We start from the raw sequence: 25,329 nt of genomic DNA on the forward strand, positions 1-25,329 counted from the left end.
GGAAACCCTGGTGGCGTAGTGGTTAAGTACTACAGCTGCCAACCAAGAGGTCGGCAGTTCGAATCCACCAGGCGCTCCTTGGAAACTCTGTGGGGTAGTTCTACTCTGTCCTATAGGGTCGCTATGAGTCGGAATCAACTCAGCAGCAGTGAGTTTGGGTTTTTTTTACAGGCTAAAGGATAACTAAATATAAAAATGATTTAATATATGCCAGGCAACCAAGAAAAGATTAGAAAATTGCGAAAGGATTAAATCAGTATCTCTCCCGTTGTCTATTTCTCATCACATTTCCTTGCCTTATGTGTGTGTGTACACGTGTGTATACACACATGAGCATATATATGTATAGCTCTGAATTCAGGAACTAACTAGGAAGGATGACTACACACGACTTTCTTGCCTCACTAATAATATTCTTTTCAATACATATAATACATATGTAATATTTTAACAATATCATTTTACTTCTAATTTGTGTATTTTTAAGCCCTGTACAAACTGGAGTCTAAATACAGTAGTCCCCCCTTATCCGCGGTTTTGCTTTTCACAGTTTCAGTTATCTGCAGTTAGCTGCAGTTCAAAAATACTAAACAGAAAATTACAGAAATAAACAATTCATAAGTTTTAAACTAAGCATCATTCTGAATAGCATGATGAAATCTCATGCCATCTTGCTCCACCCAAACCCGCCCCAGAACACCAATCATCCCTTTGCCCAGTGTATCTATGCTACCCACTAGTTAGTCACCCAGTAGCCATCTCAGTTATAGGACGGACTGTTGAGAACTCATTGCGTGTGTTCAAGTAACCGTTATTTTACTTAATAATGGCCCCAAAGCGCAAGAGTAGTGATGATGCAAATTTGGATATGCCAAAGAGAAGCCGTAAAGTGCTTTCTTTAGTAAAAAGGTGAAAGTTCTTGACTTAGTAAGGAGAAAGAGAAACCACATACACACAATTTTTATTACAATATATTGTTATAATTGTCTTATTATTAGTAATTGTTAATCTCTGTGTCTAATTTATAAATTAAACTTTACCATAGGTATGTACGTATAGGAACAAAACATAGTACATATAGGATTCATTACTATCCATGGTTTCAGGCATCCACTGCGGGTCTTGGAACATATCCTTCATGGATAGGGGGGACTACTCCACAGTTTTTTTCTCCAGTAAAAACACAAATACCTGACCCAAATTTTAATTGTTAGTGTTTCTTTAAATTCAACAATAACAGCACTCTATTTTTTCCTAAGTTTGTGCTAGAGATTTTTATGATAGGATAACTTACATTACATTACACTAACCTTACACATCTCTCTTTTTGACAAAGCAAAACAGCCAGTAGAAGTGTAGTCTCTGACCTATGTTGATAGTTTCTTAGTAGAATGGAAGTAAATTTTGAAGAAGGAAAACAACATTAATTCCTTTAACAATTAAGTTTTGTGAAATGTTTAAGAAGGGATTTTTTTTTTTTTTTTTGATGCTTACTTGTTTTGGAATGTTAAACAAACTATTTTCCTTCAGAGCTGTGTTTTGGGTGGATTTGGCAAGAGAGGGGATAAACTTGGTTTCCTTTTTATGTATTTGTTCAAAAATATTTAACGAGCATCTATCTACACACCACAGAGAACTGAGATATCCTTTGAAGCCTCAAACTGAAATTATCCCTTTAAATCACCTTTTAGCTAACTAGCGTGTTAGCTCATAAAGTAAATGACTATCACCCTTGAGTGCTGTCCTCTTTTTAAAAACCACCTTTATGAGACTAAATGATCAACAAGTACTCTAAAGAATATATGAAGTTTGCGGGGAGGGTGGCTATGAAAGAAAAAAAATAAAGTGAATAGAACAACTAGAACAGAAATAATAAAAGTGCTGACACAATGTGAAGAATACAACCAATGAAACTGAACAATATGCATAGTAATTGTTGAATGGGAACCTGTTTTGCTATGCACACTTCCAAAAATATATATATATATATTTTTTTAAAAAGGAACATTTAATGAGCATCTCCATAAAACAAGGAACTGTGACAGGAATTGTGAACTACAAAAATGTATCAGATATGAGCCTTAAACTCAAGGAAGTCACTTTCCAAAGTATAACAGGACGTTGTCCACAGACAGCCGTAATATTAGGAACAAATTAGCATGTCATAAAATATATTCAGTTAAAGTAGTATGGCATTTAGCAGGGTGTAACAGATAGATCTACTTAAATTTGAATTTGGATTTTAAGAAACAAAGGGCTGAGGGCAGCAATAATTAAGTAAATGGTGGCAAAACCTGACTGGCATAGCTTATGTAGTAAACCAGTGCTTCTTAAACTTCAGTGTGCATTTATATCACCTAAACATCTTGTTAAAATGCAGGTTCTGATTTGATAAGTCTGGTGTGAGCCTGAGATTCTGTATTTCTAAAAAGCTCCCAGGTGACACTGATGCTGTGAGTTCATGGATCACACTTTGAATAGCAAGATGGTGGACCACATTTTATAAACCTTGTAGTCAAGACCAACAGAGAAACTTTTCCATCCTTTTTCATCTATGCTATCTTTTTACACTTTGATTTGCTCAGATCTGTGAGAAACTGTAGAGAGTTAAATCTATTATTCATCGCTTCACTGTTTATTACAATACTTAGGAACTCATCAATTGAAAATCTGATTTTAAAAGACTGATTCATTCTCCTTTCTCCTATTTTCCTGCTTGAAGGATGATTTAAAAATAATGTAAGTTTACTTTTAATTTTGCTCAAATTAATTCTGGTAGAACAGCAGTCTGAGAGAATTTTTATAATTATACTAAGTCATTAAATTCTTTTCTTTCTGGGAGCACATTAAGTCATGTATTTACTCACATGTTTGGGTTTTCCTGTGAACTCACATTTAAGTTAAATTACATATTGATCTGTTTAAAAGAGAAGAAACTTTCACTTTTCACAGATTCTGTTATATCTCAGAATGTATATTACTAAATACATAGTCAGTTGACCCTTCTCCTCCCATTTTTCTTTTATACATATTTTGATGATACTGCATTGCAATTTCTTAAGATTGTTATAAAATAGTGTTTACTTTGACCCCTTACCTCTTGTGTGTGTTTTACCTATATATCTATATTTATCTATCATTTATACATTATACACGTACACATTCACATTCAGTTCACATAAAGATTAAGGCATGAAATTTCATAATACTACCTAAATATCTAAACTTGGCTTAAAAATCAGAACTTCATATTATACCTGCCAAAAAAAATTATCTAAGAAACTAAAAGTAAAATAATAATAGTTTCACATGTTCTGGGTACAAAGCCACTTCAAATAAGGACTTTATTTTTATGAAAATGTATCCCTGACAATCAAAAAAAAAAATAAGCCAAGATGAAAACGAAAAATAAAAAACAGCTATCAATAAAGAATATAAAATCATTAATAACATGGGGTTTTATAGAAATGTCTTCAACTTCTACAAAAATATTTTAAATCAACAAGTAAATGGCCTGATAGTCCCATTTTACATTTAATTTCATTTATTTCCACGTTTGTTCTTACTACCATTTTGAGCTCCTTCAGGGCAGGGATCTTATTTTACATACATCCACAGATCTGAGGCAAGGCCTCTCATAATAGTTACTAAATATTTACTGAAGTGTTTTGACAGAATGTCTTTTTTTTTTTTTTTAATGTTGATTCTCAGAATGCCTCTAACCTCATACCATTAATTCAACAAATATTTAAATGAAAGCCTCAATGTGCCAGATACTAGCTTTGGGAATATGGAAGTGAATAAAACAGACAGAACTCCCAGCCCTCATTAAGTTTATAGTCTACTGGGAAGAAACAGAGAATATAAGTAAACTGTACAAAGTCAGATAAGTTCAAAGAAAATAAACAGTAAAAGAGGAAAGGAGATAGGAAGTGTGGTACTCAGCAATGGGGTTCCAATTTTAAATAAAGTGGTCAGGAAAAGCCACATGAAGAAGGTTAACATTTAAACAAAGATGTGAAAGAAGTGAGGGAGTAAGCCCCAGCCATGCACATACTGAGGAAAGGGTACACCAGGCAGAGGAAATGCCAAATGTAAAGATCCCGAACAGTGTATCTGATATGCTTAAGGAGCAGACAGGAGGCTGGTGTGACTGGCATGGACATATTATTCTCCCCTCCCCCAACATTTTAAAAATGTAAAAACCATTCTTGGCTTCCTGGACTCAAGGGTAGGCTGCAGTTTGCCAAGCCCAGCTGTAGGAAAAATCTTTTACTTTAGGAAGCAATCCCTTGATATCACGAAATACAACAGGATAGCTCAAAAAACTAGTAAAAATAAGGGCAACCTAATAAAAATTCCAATTTGTATTAACTGAAGTAAAGCTATAAATTTGTCTATAATAGAATTTGAAAGCAGTATGCATCCTCAACCCAACTGTTAAATTTTCAGAAAGAGCTGGCCTTCATTTACCCATTCAGCAAATATTTACTAAATACCTATCAAGTGCCACATAGGTCTAATGGAGAGAAGAGAACACTAAACAAGACAAACACGGTCTCTGCCCTCACAGAAGCTATTTTCCAAAGCAGGAGGCAGACAATATAACACTAACGAACAAGCATCTCCGACACTGATAAAACCGAAACCAAATGCTTTGCCAATGAGTTAATTCCAACTCATAGTGACACCACAGGGCAGAGTAAAACTGCCACACAGGGTTTCCAAGGCTGTAATCTTTACATAGAACCTGTACAGATCAAGAGGAAGTCATTCAAACAGAACGAGCGTATACTGAGTGGTTTAAAACCAGAAAAGGTATGTGTCAGGGTTGTATCCTTTCACCATATTTATTCAATCTCTATGCTGAACAAATAACCTGAGAAGCTAGACTAGATGAAGAGTGAGGCATCAGGACTGAAAGAAGACTCATTAACAACTTGGCAGTATGCAAATGACACAACCATGCTTCCTGAAAAGTGAAGAGGACTTGGAGCACTTACTGATGAAGATCAAAGGCTAGAACCTTCAGTAAAGGATTACACCTCAACATAAAGAAAACAAAAATTCTCACAGCTGAACCAATAAACAACTCGAATGTGATTGTTAAGGTTATATGTCAACTTGGCTAAGTGATGCTTCTCAGTGGTTTGGCAGTTATGATGCAGTTTGGCAGTCATACAATGATGTGATCATTTCATGATGAGATTTGATATAATGCGATCACCTCCATGATGGGATTGGCTTTAAGTAGTCAATCATTTGAAAGGGTGTTTCCTTAGGGGTATGGCCTACATTGAACATATAAGTGGACTGTCTGGCAAGACCCATGGCCTTTTGCTCACTCTGGATCCTGGAACTGGCTCCTGTTTGTCTGACCCCTGGTTCTTGGGACTTGAGTTAGCAGCTTACTTGCCATCTCACTTGCCAATCTTGGCATTTGTCACTAGCAGCCTGTGAGCCCTGCCTTCTGACCTACCAGTCTTGGGTTCACCAGCTCCTACAGCTATGTGAATCAGGAGAAGCCTCTCTCCTGATCCACGGACTTGGGATCTTCCAGCCTCTACAACCATGTGGGCCATTTCCTTGATATAAATCTCTCTATATATGTATTTGGAAACCCTGGTGGCATACTGGTTAAGCACTGGGCTGCTAACCAAAAGGTCAGCTGTTTGAATCCACCAGGTGATCCTTGGAAACCCTAAGCAGCAGTTCTGCTCTGCCTTATAGGGTCACTATGAATCCGAATCGACTCCATGGCAACGAGCTTGGTTTTTTATACATGTATTTATATGTTTTACTGGTTTTGCTTCTCTAGAGAACCCAGAACAACAATAAACAGAGAAAAGATTGAAGTTGTCAGGGATTTAATTTTACTTGGATCCACAAATTGTGGATGCCCATGGAAGCAGCAGTCAAGAAATCAAACCATGTATTGCACTGGGCAAATCTGCTGCAAAAGAACTCTTAAAAATGTTAAAGAGCAAAAGTGTCACTTTGAGGACTAAGGTGTGCCTGATCCAAGCCATGGTATTTTCAGTCGCCTCATATGCATTCAAAAGCTGGACAATGAATAAGGAAGACCGAAGAACTGATGCCCTTAAATGGTGGTATTGCTGAAGCATATTGAATATGCCACAAACTACCAGAAGAATGAACAAACCTGTCTTGGAAGAAGTATAGCCAGAACACTCTTTGGAAGCAAGGATGGTGAAACTTCATCTCATGTACTTCGCACATATTATCAGGAGGGACCAGTCCCTGGAGAAAGACATCATGCTTAGGACAGTAGAGGGTCAGCAAAGAAGAGAATGACCCTCAATGAGGGGGACTGACACAGTGGCTACAACAACAGGCTCAACATAGCAATGATTGTGACGATGGCGTAGGACAGGGCAGTGTTTCATTCTCTTGCACATAAGATCATTATGACTGGATGTCACCTAACAACAACAATCTTTACAGAAGCAGATAGTCACATCTTTCAGCTGGTGGGTTCAGTTAGCAGCCAAGCACTTAATCACTGTGTCAGCAGGGTTTCTTCAGACAGTGATATGAGCTTTGAAAAAGATAAAACAGGCAATGGAATGGAGATACTGTGTGTGACAGGAACAGTATATTTTAGCTACAATGGACAGGGAAGGTATTGCTGAGGTACTACCATAGAAAATGTGAAAAAGCGAGTTCTGTAAAAATCTGGGGGAAGAAGCAGAGGGAGGATAGAAATAGAGTATGGGGGAGAGGAAGTTGTAGGTAATGGGTTCACAGAGGTGGCAAGAGATCAAATGATGCAGAGCCTTATAAATTATGGTAAAGAGTATGCGTTTTATTCTGAGTATGCTCACAGAGCATAGCAGAGTTTTTAAGCAAGGAGTGATGACATCCAGGCACTCTAAATTTTAAGAGCTCAGTCTAGCTGTTTGGAGATGAGGCTAGTACAAAAAACCAAAACACCCAAACCCATTGCCATCAAGTCATTTCCAACTCACAGCCATCCTATATGACATAGTAGAACTGCCCCGTAGGGTTTCCAAGGAGCACCTGGTGGATCTGAACTGCCAACCTTTTGGTTAGCAGCTGAGCTCTTAACTACTGTGTCACCAGGGCTCCCGGACAGTATTAGTACGTGTAATGGAGCCATTCCAGAGTCTAGATGAATGTGGTTGAGCCAGAAATGACAATAGAGAAGGAATGAAATTGGAGAAGAGAAAAAATAAAAAGAATCTGGTGTCAGAGATGCCAAAAGAAAATAACGTTCCAAGGAAGGGAGTGTATAGAATAATGACGAATGGTAAAAAATAAGATGGAGACAAAGAAGTGATGTTTGGGTCTGGCAATGCAGGTATTACTGATAACCCTGACAAAAACAATTTCAGGGGAGTAATAAAAACAGAAGACTGATTAGTCAAACTGGAAGAAAGGTGAGGAAGTGCAGACAGTAATTAGAATCGATTCTTTTAACAAATTTTGCTGAGAAGGGGAAAGAGAGAAATGGGGTGGCAGTTAGAAGGAGACATGAGGTCAAGGGAAGAATTTTTTAAGACAGAAGAGAGCACTGTTAAGGCATGTTATTACACTAGCGATAATGAACCAGGAGAGAGCAAAATTTTGAAAATTAACGGCATAAGAAGAATAACTGAAGGCATAACATCCTTGAGTTGAGGAATCAGAATAGGATTCAAAGTGGAAGAGTTTAAATTTGATAGGAACAGTAACACTTTTGTAAAAGAACTGGCAAAGTACACAGATATAATGGTTGGAGTTTTGCAAGCAAGTATGATAGAAGAGAGAGAGAACCAAGTAAGTTAAGGGTGTTTAAAAGAGAGTGATTATAGTGTTGGGAACATGAAACTGAGCCAGGTAACGAAAGAAGAGGGGAAAAAAAAAAAAAGTTACGGTTGCTTATCAGGGTTTTAATAAGGTCAAAGAATTGTTGGAGTGGCAAACAACTAAAGTAAATGAATTAGAAGGATAGGAGGGGTGGTAGTCAGAGTCGCACAGTATTTTTTAGCATCACCAAACCAAGGTGGAAGATTTCTGACAGATGACAATCTACTCCAAATTCTTAAATACACAGGAAAGGAAAGAGGTAGATTTTACGTTAGCCAGAACAGCTGCACAATTCTCCAAATCACAGAAATGACACTGTCTATGAATGGCAGCAAACCAGAGGAAAAGAAATAGAGAATCTACTTTCAAATGGCATAATAAAATTTGTAGAGTTGCTTTTCTAAAACATCCTTTGCTTACTTCTCAAACTATTTAGATAGGAATCCAGCACTCCTGATACAGTCAAAATAAATTTATAAAATCTGGAAGAAAAAAAACCAGACAAAAGATATGACACAATGCTAGGAACATACTGTGCTGACAGATTTGCAGGTTTGGTGAAGAAACAAGAGAGCCAAAGAAAATTTCTGTCTTAAAACAATGACTTAGCTTTTTGGACCTATGACTGAATAAATAGACTGTGTTTTTTTTTTCTTTCTTTCTTAAAAGATAAAAGGAAGGGGGGCCCTATTCTATGTTGTTCTCTTCTGGATTTCTCCCTGATGTATTCATACCAAAAAAAACCAAACCAAGCCTGTTGCCATCAATTCCAATTCATGGCAACCCTATAATAAGACAGAGTAGAAATGCTCCATAGGATTTCCAAGGAGCTGCTGGTGAATTCAAACTGCTGACCTTTTGGTTAGCAGCTGACTGAACTCTTAGCCACTCCACAACCAGACTTCCATAATAAAATCCAAATTAGTTCTACCACTTCCTCATGCAGTAAATTTTTTCCCCCTTTCAGATGTCAAAATGTTCTTAATCCTTTCCCCTGCACTGTCTTTGTAGGTAGGTCTTTGCCTAGTATATATCTATTCATTCTTCAAGATGAAGCTCAAATGGCAGCATCTTCGCACAGCTTTTCAGCACTCAGTTAATCAGAATTAACTGCTTCATCTCCATTATAATATAGTATACTTGTAAAGAAAAATATTTTCTATATACTCTATTCATAAATTATAATACTTAAAAATATACAAATGTTAAAACCAGACTTTAAAAATTAAATACAAGGAAATCTAAAACACACAAGGAAATTAAAATTATTGATATTAATGTAATATGTGGTTAAATCACTGCTCACAGTGTAAAATCATAGTACTTAATACTATGGTCCCAGTTCTTTTAGGTCATTAAAAGATTCAATTACCCCAGAACTTTTCTTTGTCAAATTCCCAAAAAGTTTTCTTTATAGCCTCATTTGCTTGGTATAAATGCAGCATTATGTATTAAGCCCACATCTGTTCTTTTTTCATTGGTCCCTGACAATTACAGTACTAATACTGAGTACAAGAAGATCATAACCATGAATTCGGATGATGAAATTACCGATGATCTTATGTTATAAGATAGTCACCCAGATGATCTCCTCAGCCTCTCTATTACACTAATTATGAGCAAAAATGGCATATTTGGTAAGTTTTTTGACACTAAATATTGGATGAGCAGGGCCTATATAATACATAAAAAGTGAATTAGAAGACTGGAAACCCACTGCTCTACAGGGCAGTAACCTGTACCAGGATTTCACTGACACGGTTAACTGCATAGTTTCCTTTGTTCTAAAGGAATTTCAATCTTTGGTGTTTTTTCTCTTTCAAAAGGGCAGCACATTCAATGATGTAAATCTCTTAGCATTCTTATATTCATTTTATATTTTTCAATTGAACTCTCCTAAAGGCAGGCTTGAACTCTAAGGCTACTAGCATTTCTAAATGCTTTGCCTTTTAAAAAGCTACTATTTTCTTTCCACTTGAAGTGATGAGTGTGACAGAAGGGCCTTTTAGCTCTTCCACTGAACTTCTCTCTCCACTTGTATCAGGTAGTAAATGTGAAAGTGCATTGTAAGCTATTAGACACTACATACATGTAAAGTATTGTTGTCATTTTTTACTTTATGCGGGCAACCCTAAAAAAAGTCAAAGGAAGAAGCTGTTTAATCAGGAAGAAATTGTTGTTAGCTGCCGTTAAGCTGGCTTCGACTCACAGTGACCCCATGCACAACGGATGAGAAGCAGCCCAGTCTGTGCTATTCCCATGCTTAGCTGGGGATCGGACCATTATGATCCACAGGGTTTTCGCTGACTGATTTTCAGAAGTGGATCATCAGTTTTTTTTCCTAGTCCGTCTTAGTCTACAAACTCCCATGAAACATGTTCAGCAACACACAAGCCTCCACTGAGACGGGCAGGTGATGGCTGCATATGAGGTACACTGGCCAGCAATCAAACCCAGTTCCCCCGGGAAGAAAATGAGAATTCTACCACTGAACAATTTAATAAAAAAAAAAAAGCTAGAGGAAATTACGTCAAGGCCATGTGGCTGCCAGAAAAATAGGCCAAATGCTGGGTTACAGGCAAAGAAAACAAAGACTAACTTCACCAAAGGGCAGAATCAGGCTTTTATCAATCAATTAAAAAAATATGCTTAAGGCTTTGCTCAGGAGAAGATGGGCCCTGAAATGTTTGAAACTCAACATCTGTCTGAGCAATGACAGTCTGCAAGTTCTCTGGATATTCATTATTCATTCAATAGATGAATATTTGGCTAAGCATCACAATCACGTTATCAGAGTGGTACAAACTGTTAATGAGCTTGGCTGCTAACCCAAAGGTTGAAGATTCGGGTTCACCCAGTTGAAAGGCCTGGTGATTTATTTCCAAAAAGCAGCCACTGAAAAACCTGTGGAGCACAGTTCTACTATGACACACGTGGGGTCACCAAGAGTCGGAAGTGACTCAACAACAACTTTTTTGGCTTGATTTTTTATTATATATCAAACACTGAGAGTAAAACTCATGAATAAAAACACTTCCTGCTCTCAAGTACCTCCCAGGCAAGCAAGCAAATACAGTAAATGCTAAGTGCTATGAGAGTGGGCAGGAAAAGTTTTGTACCTAGTCTGATGGTACAGTTGCTGGTGACGATCAGAAAAAGCTTCCCGTAAAGTAACATCTGAACTTTCCTAAGGGATTAGTGTGGGCTACTAGGCAGAGGGAACATATGAGCAATGGCCTGGAGAAAAGGAGAGTGTGTCATGTTAGCAGAAAACTCCACAGTTCGGTATGACTGAAGCTTAAAGTTGAAGGAGCAGAATAGAAAAGAAGCAAAAGGTAAGAAAAGGTGAAATAATTATATCATGTTAAGCAAGGAATTTGTAGTTTATCCTAAGTGTGTGAAGATTTTAAGTAGGAAGGTAATATAATCAGATTTCTAAAATTTGGAAAATAGTCTAAACCATAACTGGGGAGAGGGAGGGAGAGGGAATGGGGGAGAAGATAATTAGATAACTATTACGATAATGCAATAAATGCAGGAAAGATACCCACCCACCCATTGCCATCGAATCGATTCCGACTCATAGCGACCCTACAGGACAGAGCAGAACTGCCCCACAGAGTTTCCAAGGAGCGCCTGGCAGATTCGAACTGCTGACCTCTTGGTTAGCAGCCATAGCACTTAACCACTATGCCACCAGGGTTGGGTTAATCTGACTTTGCCCTAGTTTCAACAATAATAGGCAAACTGATATGGCTTGTATTTCATTAACCTTCTTTAAATTAGGTAAACACAGCCTGTGGTGAGTTTTCATCTCACAACACACAGAGTTGTTTTGATTATACTGAAGCTACACTATCATAACCACTTCTCCAAACCCATTATTCTTTGCTTCCAGTTCTCCTGCAAAGTCACCTGCAAAGAACTTTCCTTTTAACATCTCGATTTTGAAATCACATTTGAAGGGAATCAATTTTCACCACCACTTTCAAAATCGTTAAGTTTAACATGCTTCTCAAGTGATTACTGAAGTTAGAAACTCATAAAAACTAACACTGACATTTGTAAATACCTAGACCAAATACCTAGCTAAAAAAAAAACAAAACTAGAGCACCTAAAAAAATGTCTTTTGTGGCCATTGGTAGCAAATAGCCCAAGCACAACAGAAACAAAACAGTTTCACCTTAGGGAGGGAAGACAAAATGAAGAAAAACTAAATACATACATTTTCTTCCTGCCTATGGCAGAGGGCAGCTTCCTGAATTCCATTAGACTAGTACCTTGTAAAAAGGAATAAACTATTTCTGGGATCTTTGCAGTCATGCTCTATAGTCTGGCACCTCAGACAAAATCAAGATGGCAAAAATAAAAGAATACAACTTCACCAGCAAAGAACATACCAACAGTAGATGCGCTTTCATTAAAACTTTTTTTTTTAAAGACAGAGCAATACCAATGTGTATGCAAATCACCCTACAGATCTGCTAGCTGCCAGATAAAAACCACTGATTTCCTCATCTGTTTCCCTCAGTCTGCAATCTCAAATTCAGAGAGTTTAAAGCCATATATATGATAATACAAACTGGAAGTTTGAAACCAAGATTTCTGTGAAAGTACAATACCATGCCCAAGCAGCTAAGTATTCAATTGTTTTGAAATTTGTGTATTTCTTGTCCCCCCTTGCTCCACCCTCAATTTCTTGTCACCTTGTTATACTGCTCAACTTGTTTTTATACATTTAAGTGACAAGGTAAGGGGTGCCAATGAAAACAGTGTGTTTTGCTCTAACATCCTGGAAATTTAACTTGCCTCTTGTACCTGTGCCAATATGAAACCTTAGGAGTGCTTCCTTGGTGTCCTCAAAACAAGGAGAAACAGATTTTTATAATAAACTCACATATGAGCTTGTATAGTGAAATCAACAGGGATAATGTTCAATGTTTGTAAATTTTAAAAAAAAAAAAAGGGAGGGGGGAAGGAATTCCAAAAATGCTCCTTCATAACCAGTGTTCTGAAGCTTCGTTAATCATGCTATGCAGACAAGCAACATCACTGCCACCTGGGAACTTTTAGAAATGCAAAGACTCAGAACACAGCCAAAACCCACCAAATCAGAACTGCATTTGAAGTCCCATTTGATTTGTATGACGTTAAAGTTTGAAAAGCAGTGTTCTAAAGCACCCTGTCAAATAAACCACATTACCCAATACCTAAGATATAAGTTATGTTGTACAGCTTTCCTTGAGCAAGGCTGGAAATGCATGAGTCAACAGGACAACACCCATAATAATCCAATTAGTACTGGAGGAACATCCCATACAAAAGGCTGTAAGTGGTGGAACAGTGGCAATTCTCACCTAACGATAAAGGCAAAAGGGAAAAAAAATCCAAACTTTGCTACATTAAATCACAAATCCTTAAGTGCATTTATTTCATAAATATTGATAATGTGGCCAAGATAATAATCATACAGAACTATGCACATCAATGTTGTTCTTAGGTGTCATCTGTCTTTGTGTGGGCTATTATAAAAAACACTAGGTAATATAATTACTTGAAAGGAAATGCACTCTTGAACAATAAGGTTGTTTAAGAATGCTAAAGGAAGGAAAGGTAGGAAGCAAAAAATGCTACTGACAATAGACCATTTCTCCAAGGTTATAAACTCTTGCATATGAGCAAAACTCCTTGTAAATGGATCTACAGGGTCAGAAATCCTCCAGAGCCTATAAAGTCCTAAAGGCTTTGGCTAAAAACAAAGAAAATAAGTATACCCTTTAAAAATACAATAAAATCTCTTTTTTGTGAATGATATGAGGCTTTAGTAGCTAGTATCTTTCCTGAATGATATCAGTAAATAATGTAAAAAAATCTCTAAAACATACAATGAGAGAAATGGCTATTTGACCAACCTAGATTTTAGAAACCAATGTAGAAATCTTTGAAAAAACTAGATGAAACAAGATTACAGAATGGGAATGCATTTGAGCAAAATACAATGTATTTACCTTCTACTCTACAACAACGTAGAGGCTCTGGTCTTAATGTACGTAGTAGGAAGCATACCATAGATTACAAATAGTTGTTTTGAAAACAAGTCTGCAACAAACACTGCTAATCAAAACACAGGTCAACGGGTTTTGTTTTGTTTTTTTAAATAATAATATTGAGCTAAAATATTTAGACCTTACTTTAAAGAGCGCAAAAAGATGGACATTTATAGGCTTCACCTCTTGAATGCCTTGCCTTTAGAGAAATGAGCCCTGGTGGCACAGTGGTTAAGCTTTTGAATGCTAACCAAAAGGTCAGCAGTGTGAACCCACCAGCTGTTCCCTGGAAACCCTATGCAGCAGTTCTACTCTACCCTACAGGGTCACTAAGACAATGGGTTTTTAGCTTCACATAATAAAAGGTGCCCTCTTGGCTGGTAATCAAAATGTTGGCAGTTCGAATTTACCAGCAGCTCCCTGGAAACCCTATGGGACAGTTCTACTCATTCATATAGGGTCACTATGACTTGACAGCAACGGGTTTTATATAATAAAAAGGATGAATTCTGAACAGAATCACATATCTTAATGTATACATGGAATTATTTCTTTGTATTCATTCTCTGGGGTTAATGTCACTGAACAGGAAATAAAAAGATGCATATGTTTGAGGATAGAGAGTGTGAATTTTCAGTCGGCATCACTCTAAATAAAATCTCTCTGCTGTGTACTGAATGGATAGGGGAGCAAGGGAGGAAGAGGTAAACAAAAATAAATCTGTCCAAAACAGAAATGCTTAGTTAAGCATCACTGTTAACATAAAACAGGTAGTTAAAACAAATATTGAAGACTTAAGTATCTTGGCTAAGGTCATACAATGAAGTCACCCCAACATCCAATCCTATCTCAAATCATTAATAATGTATACCCTCTTGACCTACTGAACTGGACTTGGGAAAACCATTAATTTAAATGGTGTAATGTTCCTATACTGCACTATATTTCAATCTGGAAGAAAAAGACGCTTTGCTGAATTTTTACACTCTACAGCCAAGATGATCTTTACCACTGGAAAAAACAACACTGGTTTGATTTTGTATTCCTTGGAAAACAAACATATTTAGAAGTATAGTTTAATGGCACTTATTACTATGATAAAAGCTACCACATGTGCCAGCTAACAATATAACTAACATAACTTATAACACAAAGAATTATGTATACAGCAACAGCAATGACTTCCATGAACAAATTCTTCTACAGCTCTTTGTGGCGTTTTACTTAGAAAGACTGAGACCAAAAGCAGTCACTGAAAGAATGAAGTATAGGACAAAGTGTTAAAACTTTCCACCAAAAATACGATTCAGCTTTAAAGTTCTCCAAACACAAGGCAAAAAATTTTATATTTAACTAAAACTGAACAGCTTACAGATTTCACCACTCTCCCAAATACCTAAGTTGAACTATACTATGTGGAGAAAATGTATTAGAAAGAAAAATGAAAAAAAATCACTTTAAAAATGTATTATCGGTGCTTCTCTTCTCACTGCAAACACTGTAAGACTTCTTCTGTAACAAATACAGCTTTTTTGAAAGAAGTTTCTATAAAAATTTAAACAAAATAAAAGTAAATAAAGTCTTTGGTGATAACTATATAGAAGAACCCCCTTTATGAATTATATTAGTAAGTCATGAAAAAGGGTCTTTTGTTTTAACACACACTCCACACAAATTCCTTATTTTTAAATGAATCAAAGGTATGGAGATTTTTCACAATGTTTAGGTCCTCAATATAAACATGCCCTATAACTTGGAGAAAATAAGAAGAAATTTCAGAGGGCGGAAATGGGGTAGAGAACCTCTTTCTGAGAAAGCCTTCCTCATCTTTCTACCTATAAAATAAATTTCAGTACGTGGAGTCTTAAAATGCCATTTCAGAAGAAATATGTCTCCTTTTTTCCATTTTCTACACACATACAACTTTACATTGGAAATCTACTTTGCACTTTCTATTAATACTTGTATGGATCAGTAACAATAGTATGTACATCTTGCTATAAAATACCGGGTCAAATAGGACTGCATGGAAAAGTATTCAAAGGAATAATAATTACAATCATAATAGCTCTATTTACTGCTTATCCTGTGCCAGATACTGTTCTCAGGGCTACGTGTAGTAACTCATTCAGTGTCTACAGCAACCCTTTAGATTAGATAATTATCCCGATCTTACAGGTGAGAAAACTACCAATGAGGAATCTTCCTGAGAAAACTCAAGCAATCTGGAGCTCCAGAGCTCATATTCTAATTCCTAGATGAGGCCGCCAACAGCCCTGAGGTTGAAATAAGAACATCTGTCTTCAAATCTAAGCCCTATCATACTTCTTACAGTAAAACCTGCGACAGCAGCAACCTGTATAGGGCAGAAACCTGCCAGAGAAGGAAAACGCAAATATTCCCCACTAAAATAAGCGATAGAAAAGTGGTAAGACTGCACCCCGTCAAAGGCAGAAAACTTGCAAGATCCAGAAAAGCAAGGCAGCCTGTCAAGTTCCGGCTCTTACAGGTTTCACTGCAGCTGGTTGGCCTAGGAGAAATCCCTTTCTCTGGTCTTAGTTCTTCATGAGAATAATGATATCCCCGGTACAACTTACATGCTTGCTGTGAGAATCAAAAAGCTGGGTGCTTTATAAACACCAAATCTATGATATCATCATGATTAGATGACAGCTGCTAGGGTAAAATATGTATGTTATCAGCAAGTTCCTTTTCTGAACCCTATCAGAAATTCTCACACTCTAATTTACATTGGCATGGCTCATATGTAAAAGAAATTACTTTAAAAATGCAGGTTTTCTCATTATTTGTGTCAGCTTCTCTGACTAATTTACTTACTAATGAAAATGGGCAAGTTACTTAATGTGTTCTGCATTTGTGTTTTTTACCTAAGAGATGGAAATAATAAACTCTCTACATAATAAAAAAAAATGAAAATAAAATAGGTAAAGCTGCTACCATAGTACATCTTGTATGTAAACAGCAGTAGCACTGCTGTTTTTTTACCCCTAGTTCTACCATTCAGGGGAATCACAAACAAAACCAAAATTTAAAGCAGAAGGGAGTGTGACAGTATGTCTAAGTAACATAATTTAAAGGTTCTTATGAAAATCCACAGACTGCAGCAACTTTCCCTCCATCATTCACGCTGCACTTTACCCTACTGAATGGCCAAAACGTCTGCCCAGATGAAAATGTTACTTAAATTAAAACAATGTATTTTTTTTTCCTCATTCCCCTGATGGCTTCTTTCATCTCAATTTCTCTCGCAATCAAAACCTGGTCAGTCTGATTTCTGCTCCCTGAGAACTGTCACTATCTTAGGAAGCGCAGAAATTTGAGTCTACTCTTCTGGTAAACGTAATACTCCTGAAATCTTAAGCACTCGTAACTGAATTTCTAGGCATCTCCTCCTGGAATAAGTTCTATCATTTTTGTCTAAAATTTACCATTCCCTGAAACAGGGAGAAAATCCATTTCTTAAACACAAAGGAAAAGAAGAGGACATTACCCATTTCCCTTCTCATCTAAGTAGCTATTTTTTCTCTTTATTAGAGTTTAAGATAAGATTATACAATGCTCTGTTACATATCTTTGTTTTAGTACAAGCATACTGACCTTGAGGTGAGACTGAAGGAAACAGCAAATCCAGGAAGAAAATGCGAAAGAGAAAGTTAGAAAGAATTAATGAGGACAATATACAGAAATTATATTGCTCATGGACACAGACAAAACACAAAGCACAGGACTGGAGATGGGAAAGGGGTCATACAGATTCTGCACAAACACTAAAAATGAGTAATTTCAGATTTTCAACTCCGAAGTATATTTTCTCATTAGATTACACCATTGTATTTCAATGTGAGTTTCTAAAGAAAATTTTTTTCTCTAACCATTTCCTGGAACAGGGAGAAAACCCGTTTCTTAAATACAAACGAAAAGAGGAGGAGGTCACCCAAGCCCCTTCTCACCTAAGTAGCCAAAAGTGAAATTAAGTGATTTTACAACTTTAGCCAGTTTAGCTTTATATACACTACCCTACTCCACTAAGAGTATCCAAGTTACCTGGAAGCAAAAGCAGAAAAACATTGTTAGTTTCAGTGATTGTATATAATACAGAACTCTAATTTTTCTGGAGGAACTTGAAATAGTTTTCTCAAATTTGAAAACAATTTTATTTTTTCTCCTCATCACAACCAATACTGCTCACTCCAAATCGACCAAAATCCACCTCAAATGGTGTAATCTAAGTGCAATAATGAACAAGAAGACACAGCTCTGTGAACACCAATTCATCCTCAATGTTGCTCAGCAGTAGGAGATGCAAAGAAGCCATGCTTAATATTTCTATGTAGCGAGAAACCCCTGTGGTTCATTATTGCCTCTTAACGATAACAGGCAGTTTTCTCTTCAAAAATTAATCAATTTCACTGAAGTGTGTATTATCCTCTAAATAGTTAGACTTCTGATCACCACAGCCATCCAGATTGTCCTCATTATCTAAATATCCCTTTAAGAATCTAAAGCAAAAGGTTTGTTTCTTGGATGCAAACATTTCAATTTGTAATGTTTTCTAAAACTTTAATGTTGTCAGTACTCAAAACCAGAGTTTTTAAAAGTCATTGTGAAAATAATAGAGAAAAGATATATTATTCTCATTATACAAGACAAAGAGTTTAAAAAAAAAAAAAACCCAGAGAAATAAAATGATCTGCTCACGATCACTGAGTAAGTTAAGTCGCAGGTCCAGGATAAGAACACAGGTCTGCTGACACCTCACCTGGGCACACTTTATATATTCCCTGATGCTTCTTTAAGAATCTATTAACATTCATGGACCTTTAGCAGATGTAGAAACAGTGTAAAATGCTAACAATGCTCACAAGCAAAAAGAGGTCCATCTCTAAATGATTGTTCCCAATGATCTTTTTTTTATTTTCCTTGGTTATGATAAAGTCAGAATAATTTTAGATTGACAATGACACTGACTGAAAGCTCCTACAGATGCAACGCTTTATAGAAGACATGGATAAATACATGGAAAAAAAAAAAAATAAAGCTTCTCCCTGCCAAGAGAGAGCAACTTTATCCTTTTACCTATTTTATCGCTCATGAACCATGTTTCACTTTAGCATCAAACTATAGTCCTTGGGGAATAAATTTAGGAGAAAACAATCTACACATGGAATAACTGAATGGGATTCGCATGTTTATGCTTTTAAGTAAAAAAAGTGGTCACTATTTAGCCACTAGGCGCAAGGTCCTATCAGGCTGTAGTAATAAATTATAAGGCAGCGTGCCCACAAGAAACTTTGGGAAGATGACCTAACAGAACTGGCTTTGTAAAGCTGTGTAAAATTATTCTTTTAAAATGAAATCAGTGAAATTGATCAAGGAGGAAGCGGAAAGAAACAAGCGGCTTCCCCAGTAATTAAGCTGAAGCAAGCAGGATCAGATAAAGAACCAGTCATCTTCCGCTACAATACTTTAGCATCTTTTTTTTTTTTTTTTAACATACTTCATTCTCACTCAAGTAAGAACACACATTATGATTCCTCAAAACCACCATCACCTGCAGTCATTCCTCTTCTACTCCAACTGCGTTAAGTACTTATTCCCTGATACTGTACTTCATGTATCAAAAATGGACAACCATAAATTTAAAAGTAAGGAAAATCCTGAAGAACCCATTTTCCTCGAGAGTTGTAAAGCAGTTTATGCCAAAGCTTATACAACTAGCTATTAATTTCTACATGTCAGATCTTTGGACAAACTAAACTGAATACCAATTCAGAATTTCTTTAAAAGGGAAAAATATTTAGAAATATGCAGACTAAATAGTTAAGGCTTACATTTTCAGGTTATACTGTGTTATCAATGTCTAACATGATCTCAAATATAAAATAAATTGCAAGCAGAGGCCCATTTTCCCAATAAGAAGATGAAAAAAAAAATTTTTTTTTTGGCCAACCTTAATATATAAACTTTCAGGATGTAGGTAGAATAGGCAAACGTCTATAATACTCACTATATTCATTTGGTTACATATACATTTAAAATGGAATATTTGATGTTAATTTAGAAATACTACTTTCTTCCACTCCCACATTCAATGAAACAATTGTACTCTCTTCCCATGCGTCTTCAACATCAACTCACCAAGCACAGAAGATGCACTATTGCTTTATGTAGCACTAAGAAAAATTATACCAGCTAAATTATGCCATACTATTACTTGCACATGTACCCCAATTTCAGAGATGTTAGCATGTGTAAGGTTGGAAATGATAGCTTGTTGTGACAAAAAGAGAAAAGGTATACTTTTGTTTAACCTACAGATTTAAATGTAACCCTATTTAATTAAATTATATAAGAATATTTTAGGCATATGAATATACTGGCACTCTTATAGAAGGAAAAGTAAAATGCACATGTTTAGACACATTCTGAATATATAAAAACAATAATATTGTACATACAATTAACAAGTATATAAGGGACTACTGAATATTTGATTTCTGAAGGTCTGAATATTATGGATGAGGGGAAGATATAAAAGAGGAAATGAGGATGATGAGAGAATGGAAAGAGAAGAGAACACTTCCTCTATTTTTTAATATATACAATGGGCCTTCAAAATTTATAGTCAGAGGGCATAATGTGATAGGCCCTACAGGAAAAACACAAAGAAAGAGATATTACTAAAAGGTCAGTCAAGTTTCCTTTTCTGAAAAAGGTTAACAGTTAAAAGGGGTCAGATTCCCACAAACCAGTAAGGGGAAAGAAAATGTGGTCAAAGAGAAACGAATACGAAAAAAGCAGATAAGAAAAAAGAGCACTCATCTTTTATTTGACTTCTATTTTGCAAGAAAACAGAGAGCTAAGAGATCTAAGACTATTAAACCAAAAATTAGAAGTATCAGTCCTGTAAACTAATTCAAGTTTGCCAATACATTTTTTTTTTATTGTGGTAAAATACATACAACAAAAAATTTGCCATTTTAAACATTTTTGAGTATACGATTCAATGACATTAATTACATTCATCATGTTGTGCAACTGTCACCATCCATTTCCAAATGTTTTTCATCGCCTCAAACAGAAACTCAGTATCCCTTTAGCAATAACTCCCCACCGCCTAGGGTTCTAGGACCTGGAATGAGCAGTGTAGGATCCAGAATTAACTAACTAGTGCCTTCTACCCATCCCCCATAACCAATAATAAACTTTTTGTCTCTATGTATTTGCCTATTCTAGATATTTCATGTAAGTGTTATATTTGTCCTTTTGTATCTTATTTCAATCATAATAACGTTTTCAAGGTTCAATCATGTCATAGCATGAATCAGAACTTCATTTCTGTTCATTGCTGAATACTATTCTATTAGATGTATATATCAGAGCCCTGACGGCTTGGCAGTTAACAGCTGGGCTGCTAACCAAAAGGTCAGCAGTTCAAATCCACCAACCGCTTCTTGGAAACCCGATGGAGTGGTTCTACTCTGTCCTATAGGGTCACTATGAGTTGGAATTGACTCAACAGCAAGGGTTCGGTTTTTTTGGTTTTTATATGCACATACCACATTTGGAGCGCTGGTGGGGCAGCGGTTAAGAACTTGGCTGCTAATCAAAAGGTGGGCAGTTCGAATCCAACAGCCACTCCTTTGAAACCCTATAATAGGGAAGTTCTACTCTGTCCTATAGGGTCACTGTGAGTCGGAATCAACTCAAAGGCAACAGGTCTGGTTTGGTTTGGTTTATACTACATTTTGCTTATCCATTCATCCATCAGTGTTGATGGACACTTAAGTTGTTTCTACCTTTTGGCTACTGTGAATAATGTTGCTACGAATACTAGTTTCAAAAACTGCTTTCAAGACTTTTAGGTATATACCTTGCTAACACATTTTAGAAGATTTATGAAAAAATATGTTTCTCCATTTTCATTACATAAAATTTCAGAAACTAGAAAAATCTTCGAAAGCAAATTAAAAGCTCAAAGCCCGTAAGTGTGAGCCGTTAAGTTTAAGCCTATCAACTGTGTTTTATAATTTCTCTAAATACCATCAGAAAAGTTCTCTTTTGCTCACAAATACAAATGATAACACCCCCAGATTAGAAAGCACTCCTGACATGATAGGAAAATGATCCTATTCTTTGTGTTCAAGCTCAGGTCAGTGTGTTAATCTTGGTCTACAGAACTACAGATATCTCTCATTCACCAAAATAAGGTTAAAAGTTACTGCTTTAGCAGTTCAGACAATTAACTAAGGGGCTAACTACTTTGGGCCTAAGTTCTGAGCAAATTTAGAACATCCTTGCTTTAAAAAAAATCAACTAAAGTGACTCCGTCTTATGAACACATTATATTGCACTTTTAAAATTAAGCTAGTTTATAACTCAAAATGTAGTTTCCCATGAGGAAACTTTGTGTGTATGTATGTATGTGTGTATATGTGTGTGTGTGTGCGCGTATGTGTGTGTACATATATATATATATATATGACAAACTGATCTCTAGTTCTCCTGTTTTCCTCTGAATAGTCATAAAGACAGTGCAATATCCTGGCCTGCGTTCTCCATTTTGTATCTCTACCTACACTTGGGTTTTAGGACCTGAAACGAACAGTCTAGGATCCAGAATTAACTAACTAGTGCCTTCTACCCAAATGATCTTCCAGACGTTAAGAGACCAGAGTTCAATGAGAAGGCCCTTCTCTAAGATACTCCTGTCTTTTGGGGTACACTTTAATTGAGATGGCCAGCCCCTGTTGTATAAAAAAGTTGTATGCTAGGTATTATTTCCCAGGAGAGCTCAACCTGATCTTAAGAAGCTGAAACCTCATCACTGAAACTTTTAGCTATCAAATAAGCTTTGTAAGAATACCTCCGTTAGCATCATTTATAATGAAAACAACAGCTGTCCTACCTCTGGAATCTTAGTTTTTTTGGAGCCAGAAGCACCCCTTTGCACAAAGTCCAGACTTAGGTAAGGACTAAGAATCACAGATGTGGAAAAATCAGCACCTGGCACCAAAATGACCCAGATACCAGTTCCAAACTACCTGTCCTCTAAGAGGGCATTCTAGCACGGGAAAAGCCTCTGGCCTCAGCAAGATCCTCAAGTGAACAGCCTCTAAATCGTCTAGCTATCTATTCCTTCCCTCCTAGGAAATGGGCTCATTAATGAAAACTGAACACAGGAGGTTTAAAATGAGAAAAAAAGAAAGAGATGGTACTGGAATTGTTAGACACAACTCTGCTAACAACTACTTATGTGATATTTGACCAGTTGCTTAACGTTTTAGGCTTCGGCCTCCTTATCTGTATAACAAAAATCTATATAAGAGCCCTCTCCCCATTAAAAAAAAAAAAAAAAAGGCACGTTTTGAGAAGGAGGAACTAAAATGAACAAATAAAACTACTTTAAAAATTACATTATAAGAACTAACTATATGGAATCGAAGTGACAACAGCAACTCAAAAGATTAGATAGAACCCTTAGGGGACAGTGAGTTTATGTTAATGGGGGAGGAATACCTCAGAAAAGGAGGGTGAGAATGGATACACAATTTCAAGAACGTAATCAATGTCACTGAACTGTACACGTGGAAACAGTTGAATTGGTGTATGTTTTTCTGTGTATATTCTCCACAACAAAATTTTTTCTTCTAAAGTATTTTCTTTCTTCTTATCTGTTAATCCTGCTGTTCAATTTCAAAACATGTCCCAATGTATAATCTATAACCATTAAAATTCTAGTACTTGTACTCCCTTTGGCAGCACATACACTAAAATTGGAACAATACAGAGAAGATTTAGCATGGCCCCTGTGAAGGATCACACACAAACTCGTGAATTGTTCCATATTTTTAGGAACATGCTTCTTAGTTCAGTGAGATATATGAGACCAAATGGGTACCTCTTGTCCAAAAGCAGGATGAGAAGGCAGGAAGGGGCAGGGATGGGGACAAATGGACACAGGGAACCCAGGGTAAAAGGCAAAGCATGCTGTCACATTGTAGAAATTGCAACCAATGTCACAAAATGATCCGTGTATAAATTTTTGAATGAGAAACTAACTTGAGCTGTAAACTTTCACCTAAAGCACAGTAAAAAAATAAAAGATAAACAATAATCCTAGCACTTATAAACCAGGAAATATAATAATAAATCCACATTTTCTATTAATTCTTTAGCTCACACAATAATAGATTCTATTATTCTTTAAAAAAAAAAAAAAGATCACTGAAAATTCCTAATATTGAGCGTACAAAGGCAACCTGCCAGCAGCTTGGTCCTTTTTTCTTTTTTTGCACCTAAATTAAATAAGAATCAGAAGATGGTTGCCATTTTCTAAACACAAAAGCTACTGAATGCCATGTTAAATCTGATTTAAATGAACTTCATATTAGAATAAAACTGAAGCTATCTCCTGTAAACATTAAACTCTGTGGATTAATTAGTTATTTCCACATTAAAAAAAAAAGGTAATAAGCAAATACAAAAGCAAAATTATAAAGCAAAACACATCATACGGCATAGGGGATGACGCTCCAGTGTAGTACCACACCCTGGGTATTTAGCTAAAAGGGACAGCAGGAGTAGAGCAGACAATAAACAATTTTTTCAGAAGTCTGCAAAGATGCTATTCTCAAAACTCTATCAGCCTCTATTATTCTGCTTTCTAAATATTTTAAACATCATGCCAGGGAAAAACCTATTTATTATGAATCTAAACAGAAACTCTAATATGCTTACTTTAGAAGACAAATTTCTAATTAAGGACATTCCAAGCTCCTTTTTTTTTCCTTTCTATACAGACTATTCAGAACCACCAGTTGATGACTTTCTTAAAGTGTCAACTTGTCTAAGCTACAGTGCCCAGTTATTCAAACAAACACAAATCTATGTGTTCTTATGGAGGTATTTTGCAAATATACTTAAAGTCTCTAAACAGTTTAAATAAGGGAGATTATTTTAGATAATCCTAGTGAACCCAACTGAATCCTTTAGAAGGCCTCAAAAGCAGGACTGAGGTCTTCCCAAGGGAAAGCAGAAATTCTGCCTATGGACCACAGCCTTAGCCTATGCCTGCGGAGTTCCAGCCTACTCATGACCTTCCCTTCTTGACAGCCACCTGCCCTGTGAATTTTGGACTTGCTTAGCTAGCCTCTGCAATCTTGTAAGCCAATTAATTCCTTGTAATAAAGTCTCTTTATATATGGATATCTCCTACTGGTCCTGGTTCTCTGGTTGAACTCAAACTGATGGACATCACAGTATGGAATATGAATTTAGAAGTAGCAGTTCTTGGATTTAATCGGCGTAAATATTTTGTATTTGGAGATATATGGGTCGTCTTAAAAAACTTTTAAAAAACTACAGCAGGTCAAGACAGTGGTACAAAACTAAATCATCTTGTAATAAAAACTACAGGCCACCATAAGT

At 36.3% G+C, this 25,329-nt stretch overlaps 1 protein-coding gene and 1 non-coding gene across 13 annotated transcripts in view; one reads left to right on the forward strand and one right to left on the reverse strand.

The window, feature by feature from the left end:
• Nucleotides 1–25,329, reverse strand: part of ERC1 (ELKS/RAB6-interacting/CAST family member 1) — a 530,770-nt gene that overhangs the window by 299,849 nt on the left and 205,592 nt on the right. The window lies entirely within an intron of this gene.
• LOC126076641 (U6 spliceosomal RNA) lies at nt 23,646–23,752 on the forward strand. The gene has a single exon (XR_007517566.1). It is a non-coding gene; the product is annotated as a U6 spliceosomal RNA (small nuclear RNA).

The sequence above is a fragment of the Elephas maximus genome, chromosome 4 (genome assembly GCF_024166365.1).
Source record: "Elephas maximus indicus isolate mEleMax1 chromosome 4, mEleMax1 primary haplotype, whole genome shotgun sequence".
In the NCBI taxonomy this organism is placed as follows: Eukaryota; Metazoa; Chordata; class Mammalia; order Proboscidea; family Elephantidae; genus Elephas; species Elephas maximus.